Genomic DNA, 11,151 nt, shown 5'->3' with positions numbered 1-11,151 from the left:
CAACTGCTGGAGTGACAAATGGCTGAGCTGCTGCCTTGACACATGGCCTGACAAATGGCTTCTCTACTGGTTTGACAACTGGCTGAGTTGATGCTGGCTTAACTGCATGCTTGGATGTTGGCTTAACTGCAAGCTTAGATGCTGCCTTAACTGCTGGCTTATCAAGTGCAGCAGCTTTAGACCTTGTCACAACTGCAGGTGCCTTGAAAGCCATGTTTGCAGCTTGTAGCACATCTGCACTATTTCTAGACCCCTTTGCTTGGTTTTGAATAAAATCTTCCATACTATGTCTTTGTTCTGGTGCCATGAAGAAGGTAGGTCTACTGTTTGAGTGTTACTTGGTATGGTCATGTCTTGGGGGTGCATTGCTTGGTGGTGGGGTTGTTGTATCAACAACACTTGCAAGTTTCAATACTATCTTCTTTGCCTTTTTCATCCCACTTTTAGTCTTCCTCACAATTTTCCTGCATTTTTATACAGTTAAACATGTAAGTTATTTTAACTTAACAACACTTATAAAATTCTTAACCACAAAACACTTTAAAAAAAACAGTCTTACTTGGTCCTGTCCATCAAAGTAGATTCCCCAGCCACAGTTCTAGACCTTGTCCAAGGTTTACTCTTCACTCTTGGTGTTGCATTCTGATGGCTTGCATTGCTTGCTATTTCTGATGCAGATAAACCTTTGCATGACCTTGTATTATGTCATATTCCCTTACATTTGTTGCAAGTCATTTTTCTCTTCATTTGAATGTGACCATTTTCATATTCATCTTCAGCCCTCATCCTTTGCTTTCTAGGCCTACCAATACCCCTTACCAAAGGAGGTGGTTTGACATGTTTGTTTGGATCCTAAGAAAAGTGCACAAGTTAAACAATCTTACATATGCAACAAACAAACAATTAAATGAACTTACACAAAACCAAATTGAACTTACATGTTTAGGCCAATCTTTCACATCTTTCATAGGCTTCACATTACTCATGTAAGCTAGCTTGTATTCTGAGACCCAAAAGTAAAAGTGACAGTACTCAACCCAATCAACTCTCCTAGGTAACAACACTCTTATAGCATGGACACAAACAATTTTAGTCATTTGCCACACCCTACAGTCACATGTTTGGTCCACTATGTTCACAACCCACCATATCATCATTAAAATTCTTAACCACAAAAATGGCATCATCTAAACCATCAAATATGTAGTTTGGACAAATATCTATCATATTCTTTATATACTTAGCCACTCTAGGGACCAAGCCATTATCATCCCAATCTTTACACGCCTGCTTCCTCTTATACCTCAAACTCATCAACAAAATATGATATTTGTCTATTAAGCTTACAATTGGAAGGTCCCTAAGATCCAAGATCCAACTATTGAAAGATTTAGAAAAATTACTGCATACTTGTTCAGCTTTGATTTCTTCAGCAAAGTGAGACCTTGCCCATGTTTCATATTCCTCCTTTTGCAACCATTTATGTGCTAAATCATTCTTTTTCTCTAGCACTACCATCCACCTCTCAAAATCTTCTTTCTTATATGATTTGGCAGCAACCCATGCAAGTTGTTCCATGTACTCACCCTTGAAAATCTTTTTGAAGTTCTTATACATGTGCCTAAAACAAAACCTATGTTGTGCTCTAGGAAAATTTTCTTTCATAGCTTGAATTAACCCCTTCTGCCTATCAGAAATGAAGGTAACATGCCAAGGGTGTAGTTCTAGCTTCTCAGCCATGATACTCAGAAACTTACCCCATGACTGCTTACACTAAGATCTACAAATATAGATAGTCAATGGAAATATACCATTATTTCCATCTAATGCCACCATGCTCAGTACTTGCCCTCCATATTTTCCTTTAAGGAAACACCCATCCAATCTTACCAAGGGTGAAGGGCCTACAACCAACAGTAAAACCCTCTATACAAGCATTAAAAGCAACACACAATCCTTCAAACTCATGTGTATGAGCATCTCTTGAATATTTTGCAATTGTGGAAAGACCATTACTCTGATGAATCTACAAGCAATAACCATGCAATCACTATTTGAATGAAAACATAAACATGCAGTCACTATTTGAATGAAACCCTAAATATGCAATCACTATTTCAACAAAAACATAAACATGCAAGCACTCATAATTGTGTAAATAGTAATAAACATACCATAATAATGTAAATTGTAATAAATAGTCAAAAAATAAAAATAATAATGTGAAAAACATACCATATCACATAGCACTGGTATGAAATTGTAGCTTTCCCCATAATCACCATAAATTTGCTACATGCACTCAAATTTGGCATTCTAAGCAGTCCAGTAACTTATATTGACATGGAAAACTCTCATAATTTCTTCTTTTATGAATGCAAGACTCATGGTTTTGAAATGAACCTAGCACAACAAAAAAAAACCCCAAAAAACAAAGGAAGGACATTAGAACAAAATGTTAAACATCATAATATATGAACTTTTAACACTTATACAAGTAACTAACCTTTATTTGCTCTTCAATTTTTCTTAGAACCCAATTTGCATTGGCCATTCTGTTCAACATATCACAATCAGCCTCACAAGTATGTTCTTCCTTAAGTGTATTCAATCTCATTGTGAAACCATCATCTTGCAACTTGAATTGAGCAAACCATGGACATTGCACCTTCTTCTTGTCTTCCCCTAAACAAACCACTCTAACTCTCTTTCTTTCATTTTTGACCAAATCACCAGCAAACCTGTTTGCTATACAAAAATCTTTGATATCATCTCTCAAAACCCTAATGTTTGGCCACTCCATTCCTACCTTCCATATCTGTGGTTTGTTCATAGATTGCTCACTTCTGTCATCTCCATCATACACATTATCAATCATTGCAATGAAGTCATTGAAGTCCAGTCTATTTGCAATCTCAAACTCCTCCTCATCCTCAGAAGAATGTATACTTCTATACCCCTCATCTTCCTCAATGTCATCTATAGGTCGTGGAGGTGGTGGTGGTGGTGGAGATGAAATTTGTAGTGGTGGTGGGGCTGAGTTGTTTAGTGAAATATGTGGTGGAGATGAGTTGTTTTGTGGTTGTGGGTCTAACATGACTGGGATTATTGGTGGTAGATCATCATTCATGTCTTCATCAGATTCATCTAGTGTACCAAGACACTTCCTTGTATAAAACTCCTCACCATTTTTAATGATTGACTTGTAACTGTTACTATTTTTTTTTTTGTTTTTGTCATTCTGGTCTTTTTCTTTGTATTCTTCCCTTTTTGGCTAGGTGGAGACTTTTGAGAGGGTTGGATTCCCACCCTTGGCTATGGACTGCTGACTTTAGGAGTTGGTAGCACCAATGTTTCAACATTCTCAGTAACTTCAGGAGTTGGTAGCACCAACGTTTCAACATCAGTCTTAACATTCTCACTAACTTTCCTTTCAAACTCCACAAATATATGACTCCAACCCCTCAAATCTTCCTCAATCTTTTCCCACATTTCTAATAAGTCCTTGTCAGGATTGACATACACCTTCTCACCATTAAGTAAGTACAACAGTGAAAAACCTAACCTAATATCAAAGAAGTAGTTCTCTTTAAGGTCAACTACTAAATCCATTATATTTAACTTATCCCCATCCACATCCTCAAGCTTTCCAAAACACCACCTCTATAATTATCAACACCATACAATGACTCATCAGGAGCCTCTTGAAATGATCCATGATAATAGACCATCAAGTTTTTCATAGCCAAACAGTCCATTTCTGTGTTCAAAGTGATACCAGTAAAAAAAAAAAAAATTAAAATGCAAACCAAACAAGTACCATACTCAAAATTATCATATTAGTGTTAACCTCCTGCAAATCACAAAAGTAGGCTTATCACCCCCATATTGCTAAAAACTTGGCCACTGAAACTTGACATTCCACCACTATATGCTAATTTAGACGAGACAAAAAACAATCCATTCATTAATGATGTTACAAATATTAAACTTTTAATGTATTGTTCTAATAAAAACTAGGGTTTTAAAAAAATTGTTCAATTTTTCCTAAAAGTTAGTCATTTCTTACTTACCACACTATAAAACACCTTGTCACAACTTCAAACCAATGAAAGATAAGAAATTTAACATATTTACCTTAAGCAATGAGATGAACTTCACGTTGTTAAATGAACTAGAAATATGGACTTCGATGATGCACTGGAAATTTGAGATCTATGAAATATAACGTCACGTAATCTATCAAAATATAATACCAACTTCAACACTCCACTAACTACATCAATAGTATCTTCTCCCTCACACTGAAGATGCTCTGATTTTGGCGCTAAAATTTGGCTAGAAATTGTGTTTTGATGAGATGTTGTATGCATGAGTGCTATCGACCGTCGATTTCTAATGTTAGGATGACGACACGTGTCCAGGGTAGATGATATTTGGGTAACTAAAAGTGACCAAGGATAGTAGAGGTCTTATTCGGAAAATATTTTGTGTCGTCCGATTAACTCACGAGATGGTGACACGTGTCATTTGCAAACAAATCGGTCTTGAGTTGAGTAATTTTGAATTGGAAAGGATAGTAAGGACATTTCATCACACCCAAACTGTGGGATCACAGTCAAACGTGGTTGACTTGGTCATGCTGTGAAAATGGGGAGTCTAAATAGTAAAAGATTGGGGGGACACTACACCATAACAAGATTTTTGTGACACTGGGTTTTTCTCATTAGTGAAGCCAAATTGGTGTCAGGACTGTTGTGACGGCACATCGGCATTAAAAAACGGCTAAAACCGTCACTAATAATTTAATAATTATTTTAATTAAATCTTGGTGATTTTTAAGAAATAATGTGACGGCAAGCTAGCGTCAAGATGTCTAGAATACCATAAATTACAAAAAAGGGACCGGTCTGCCTCCACTAAACCAACTCTCATATAAATTGCAACTCGAACACTTTTCTTCGATCTAGTTCCCAACTTCCCATCTCTCTCGACTCCCCACCACTAAACTAGGTCTCGAAACTTCCCACAAACACTAAACTAGATTCTTGCCTCCAAAAATTATATAGAAATCCTATAAATTGTAATTTGATGGAGCAAACTATAGAAACGATTGAAGTAAGTCTCGAAGATTCTTTCTACTGGTACCGAAACCAAAGACACTGAAGGCGATAGGTTTGGAAAAACACTTATAAATGTTGTAGATTTGATGGAGAGGTAGGCAAGACATGAAATTTGTGGTTAAATATGAGACTGTTGATTATTTCAGCCGTCAAATTTGATGGAGAAGGTACGCAAGCCTTGAAATTGCTGTGATTAATCATGTTAGGGTTTTGAAATTTCCCCCTTTTCAAACTCATTGCTATTCGGATGTTGCAAACACAAAACCAAGCGGCGAAATATACATCTAGTATGACTTTTCACATTACTTCTTTTGTTTATTTGACCTGTGGCACTAAATTAATTTAATTAAACTATTTCATTAAATGTAATATCTTTTACAACTATAGGACCTGCTTCACATAATCTGTGAATCAATCTGTTATAGAATATTTGTCTTTACTCTTGACAGTTTACCAAAAAGTCAAAGTGGTCTTTTGATAGTAATTAACTTAGTGAAGGTGCATGTGCTCTTGATGGTTAGCTATCATCATCTTTTAGACTTTTACCAAGTTGAACGTTGTACTAGACATGAAGGATGTGTTATGCCTTTTACAAATGTTGAATGGACCACTGAATTGTTTTGTTGGTTCTGTTCTTTTGTGTTTCAATTGTCATGGAGAGTGCCTCTTCATCTGGTTACAACAGAAATACGTACTATTAAATTAGAAACACGTGATAAGATTAAAATTTCATTCTATACCTTATTCTAATTAGTTATGTGATAGCTCAAACAAGATTGGACTCTAGAGTGTAGGATTCTATGGATTAAAACATTTACCTTGTGGTTCAATTTCAAAATTTCAGCTAGTATCAAGTCTTAGTTGCTCGAGTTCAGACGTTAGACCATGTCACTTCTAAAAATTTGTTCCTCTGTTCTCTTCCACTGGCCTACTTTGTGTAATGCTGTGAATGATTCCAGATGTGCTAGGTTGTAAACTTTGCCCCGATTCTAATTTGGTGATGGTCAAATTTAATAGGCTCAAGAGTGTCCATCATCAACTTGATGAGCCAGTCATTCTTGCTTTCGAGGCTAGTCAAGTGTTCTATTCAAATGATTTGAAAAATCCAGATTGGTTGGTGATCATACATCCTCCTCCTCAATTGAGTAGTAACGTAGATGATCTAGAAGTGCCAACTGAAGTCCAGTCTATTTTTGATGACCAACCTAATTTGCTACCCCTGATGCAGAAAGTTCACAAATGATAGTAGTTGTAAACTTGTAATATGCACTTTATTTTTTGTTGTTGGTAATGTACACTTCATGAACTCTATTTTTCTATTATTTTTTTTTTCTTTTTGGTTGATTAATTATATGTTGTGCCAATATCTCTTATCATGTGACAAGTTTGTGCTATATTAGTTTTTGATGAACTTACTTCATTTTCTTCAATTATTAGGTTGTTTTTAATATAATGGCTTCAAGTTCACAACGTTGTGGCGTGTCTCGGTCGTCTCCTTCAGGTTCACAACACCCACAACACCGTACTTTGGTTTTTGAAAAAGTAATTATTCAATATCTCTCTCTCTCTCTCTTTTTCTTTGTTAAATATATTCCTTCCTAGTATTGTTTAATATTGTTTTGATGTAAACATTGAGATAACAGGAAAAAAAAAGATTCTTTTTTTATTTGTTCGTGGATTAGGTAGTTAGGATTTAAATTTAAGTCTGGGATGGCGGAAGAAGGTGAGATGATAAATGTTGATGATGAAATGGACGAGGATTATTATGTTAGACAAGGAGAAAACAACATCAATAACAACAACGGAGAGGGGGCGAGGATAGTGTTAGTTTTTATCCTCAGATTTTTAAATTTTTGGACAAATTTTGTTATATATTTGTTTTTACTTAATATGTTTGGGTATTGAGCAGTTACTGAATGTGTGTGACGGATACGTCAGCTGCACAAGCAAGGAGAGGAAAGGATATACAGGGTATTCCGTGGGAGAGATTGAATATAACGAGGGAGAAATATAGACAAACTAGGATTGAACAGTATAAGAATTATGAGAATGTTCCTTCGTCTGGGGAAGTCGTTGATAAGGTTTGTTATTGCATCATATTTTAGTGTTTGCTTGTAATGTATAATATTGACTCTTATGGAATTTTCATTTTCAGGAATGTAAGCAAATGGAGAAGGGTGGTAATTTTTATGAGTTTTGGCACAACACACGATTGGTGAAGCCCACTATTCTTCACTTCGGGTGTTAGTTAGTTGGTTTTTAAAGTGGTTATATACTTATATGCCCTCTTTTTGCTTGCATCTTTTTCTTGTAGTAATTTTCACTAATAGTTGAAGCATGTTTTTGTAGCAGCACCTTATTTTTCTTCTATTCCTTGTTTACACTTGGCATTGCTCTAGTTAGTTGTTTGCTTATAAATATGGGAGTAAGGGAAGAAAAAATGACTTCAAACATATGCACTAAGAAAACTACAGTTATCTAGAAGGAGAAATTGCTAAAAATTGTACAGGGATTTTGAGACTTGTTTAAACTAGAAAATGAAAATCCAAGGAATTACATGGATATGTCTGCTTTATGATCCGAGGGGAGCACTTCCATTCATAACTTTTATTCCAGCTAGGATAACTGTATAACAACTCTCATTAGAAATTGATCGATGGATTGCATAACTGTGATTTCGATTTTGGCTCAAGTAGTCTTGTCCAATCAGAAATCTAAGCATTTCTATGCTATCTTTTAATCTATAATGTTGACAACTTTGAGGTTGTAGTCTTTAATGTTGACAATGTAGTCTTTAATGTAGTCTTTAATGTTGAACATATTTTGAGGCTGTAGTCTTTAATGTTGACAATTTTGAACATGTTACGAGGCTGTAGTCTACTGTTATGCCTTTTACTATTTTATTTTGTCACCATTTTCTCTTTGGCTGCATGCCATGAGCTCGTATTTGTCTATTGATACTTGAATAACGACTTCGGTTAAATGTTTGCAACTCAGGAATATGGTTTGGGCTACTTCAAAGCATGATGTCTATCTCATGTCCAACTATTCACTTATTCACTGGTCTTCATTGTCGTGCAAGTTATCAGAGGTTCTCAACTTTTCTGGACATGTCGCACCTAATGATGTTTGATCTCAAACCTTTATGGAGAACGTTGACATGCTATTTATTTTCAGGAAAATGTATAATGTCACTTGTCTTAGACATAAATTCTTCTTATAGTTGCCATTTTTTCTTAATATCTTTGTTTATATTTTAATATCTAGTAACAAATCTATGTATAAAAGAGCAAGATGCAGGATAGTACTCTGCTATTATTCCTTTCTTCGTTATATTTCACTTTGAAAATAATATAGTTGATATACATCCTGTAACCTTTTTAATAATGCTTTTGCATGTTTATTGTCAAACGTTTTGTTTATGTAGAAACACCCAGGAAGTCTGTTAGAAGGTTTTACATAACTTCGGATCAAAGACACTAGCTTGATCAAAAACAATTTCTTTGGTTCTTTGGAGGTTTTCAAGGAGAAGTTACATGTAAGGTGAGTCTGATAATCTGCTTGCCATTGGGTGTCTTTTCCAATATTCTTCTATATATATTGATTTGAGGTAAAAATATAATTCGCTTAAAAATGCTGTAGAATTTGGATAGGAAAGGCATTAGCTTCTGTACCAAGACAACCTACGATGATAATTCAATCACAAATGCCATTGACATATTTAATGGCTTGAGGTATGTTTTTTTTATAATAGCTGCATTGATACATCAATATTATTATTTTTTATTGTTTTTGTTTGTGTTTTTAAATTTTATTTTTTATTGGGATATGAACTATTTTGGATTAATCCTTAGTTTTGATCCTTAAACTATTGTACCTACGGCTTGTGATATTCTTTTTGTGGTTATATGCTTGTATGGTATCATGTAATTACTTCATTCTGACTGATTACCTACCTGGCAACATACATCTATGAGTCCGGATGGTAGACTTGCTGCGGTTGTAGGAGATCACTTGGACTGAGCGCTTGTGGATTCACAAAGTGGAAAGGTACATTAATATTTCATTTTTTTTAATCAAGGCCCACAACGTTGATGTTGTCCTATTTATTGGACCCTGACTTTCCAATATATTGCTAATTATATCGGGAAATTGGTGAATTGTTATATCTTACCTCATATTATAACCTTTTATCTTTTTGTTTCTTTCCCTTTGATGCCCATGCCAGGTCGTCGCTTCATTAGTAGGTCATTTGGATTACTCATTTGCTACTGCATGGCATCCAAATGGCCACATTCTTGCCACATGTAATCAAGACAAGACGTGCCGAGTATGGGATACTAGATATCTTGCATCACCTGTTGCAGTTCTTAATGGCAACTTGGGTGCAATTAGATCAATTCGCTTCTCCTCTGATGGGAAGTTCATGGCGGTGGCAGAACCAGCAGATTTTGTCCATATTTACAACACCACCTTGGATTACAAGAAATGACAAGAAATTGATTTCTTTGGGGAGATTTTTGGGATATCATTGAGTCCAGATGACGAGTCTCTCTTTGTAGGAGTTTGGGACTGAACATATGCAAGCTTACTTCGGTTATCTTGAATCCAACTTGTAAATTATATTGGAAGATGGAAGTATGTATTCAAGCCTTAGCCAACTGATTTGGAGTCTCTCTGCAAAATGCAGGAAGAGCTAGTCAAGGAGAATTGTGGTCAAGAGGGTCAAAACAAGGTGAATTACGTTCTCAACTCATTGGAGCTGGAAAGCCAACTTGGCCTTGTTTTATGATAGAATAGGTGAGTAGTTCATTAGATGCGTCTGATCTGGTCTAGTTTCTCTTGTAAAGTTGTGTATACACATATTTAAAAGCAGGAAAGAAGAGAAGTGTGATAGAGTTCTGGATATTCTATTTGATCAAGTTTGACTGTTGTTTGTTAAGTTAAATAAATTGCTGGTGAGAATACCACTTACCTGAGCATCGTTTGGGAAGAAATATAGCTACAAGTTCTGAGTTTTCTGACATTGTTGTGATGAACTGATGAAAAAATATAAATATTAGGATGGAAACCAAAAACAAATATATATTTTTTTTAAATAAATAATAATTTGTGGACTCGATAGGCGTCAGTAAGCATTTAAAAAAAAAAGACAAATTTATAATTCTTGGCATCGAGGCGCGTTAATTTGTTTTGGCGCCAAGTTATAGCATCAGTTTTTGGGTAGTAATGCAAATTTAGTGACGGTGTAGAGGCGTTAGTAATGCACATTTAGTGATGGCATATACGCGTTAGTAATACATATTTAGTGACGGCGTACAGGCGTCAGTAAATATGTCAATTGTGACGGCATATTGGCGTCATAAATATTTCTGACACCAACACAGACGCCTAAATTCTGACGCCTTGTAGGCGTCACAAAAAATAATTCTGACGCCTCCTAGCCGTCACAAAAGTGTTGTTCTGTTGTAGTGGGAAGTCATTTTCGCAAACTTGACAAGGGGGTAAATCTAAAAAACTGATAGTTGTTTAGAGAGTTGGGCATATTAACTAGGTTGTAGTTGATATTTAGATTGTTGTCTAGAGATTGTTGTTGGTCATAATACAAGTTATCTGTGTAGTGGGGATCGATTAGTATTGGTATTAACCACAACATAAGGGACACAACAAGAAGAATTATATTTCTAATAATGTCAAAGCCAAAATTAGACAAATCACCTAATTGGATAGCAAGTGAGGTGAGACACTAAATTTGAAACATACCAACTCCACTACAAAATGTGTAACTACTCTCTGCTGAATGTCGACCAGTGGTTTCATATGATCATCGATGCTCTACGAATGAAAGACCAGCACGAAGTTTCCAAAGTCAGAATTCAAGACGGACATTTGAATTGGAACATTTGTTTTAGCTATGGATTTGTTCATTCTTTAAAGCCTGTCTCGTCTAATATCTCATTTTCATTGCTTCTGTTGTCCCATTAGTTCTGAGTGTACCATAACTTCCACTTGCTTGATCTTCACTGGC

The 11,151-nt window shown here is 35.5% G+C and overlaps 1 long non-coding RNA gene across 1 annotated transcript; it reads left to right on the top strand.

Annotated features, from left to right (window-relative positions):
* Positions 1 to 8,635: 8,635 nt before the first annotated feature.
* Positions 8,636 to 10,029, top strand: LOC147509427 (uncharacterized). Its single transcript, XR_015218492.1, has 3 exons — positions 8,636 to 8,666; positions 8,766 to 9,173; positions 9,352 to 10,029. It is a non-coding gene; the product is annotated as an uncharacterized LOC147509427 (long non-coding RNA).
* The last annotated feature ends 1,122 nt before the right edge of the window (positions 10,030 to 11,151 follow it).

Source organism: Coptis chinensis, chromosome 3 (genome assembly GCF_015680905.1).
Source record: "Coptis chinensis isolate HL-2020 chromosome 3, ASM1568090v1, whole genome shotgun sequence".
In the NCBI taxonomy this organism is placed as follows: domain Eukaryota; kingdom Viridiplantae; phylum Streptophyta; class Magnoliopsida; order Ranunculales; family Ranunculaceae; genus Coptis; species Coptis chinensis.
This window is presented reverse-complemented; position numbering and strand designations above follow the sequence as displayed.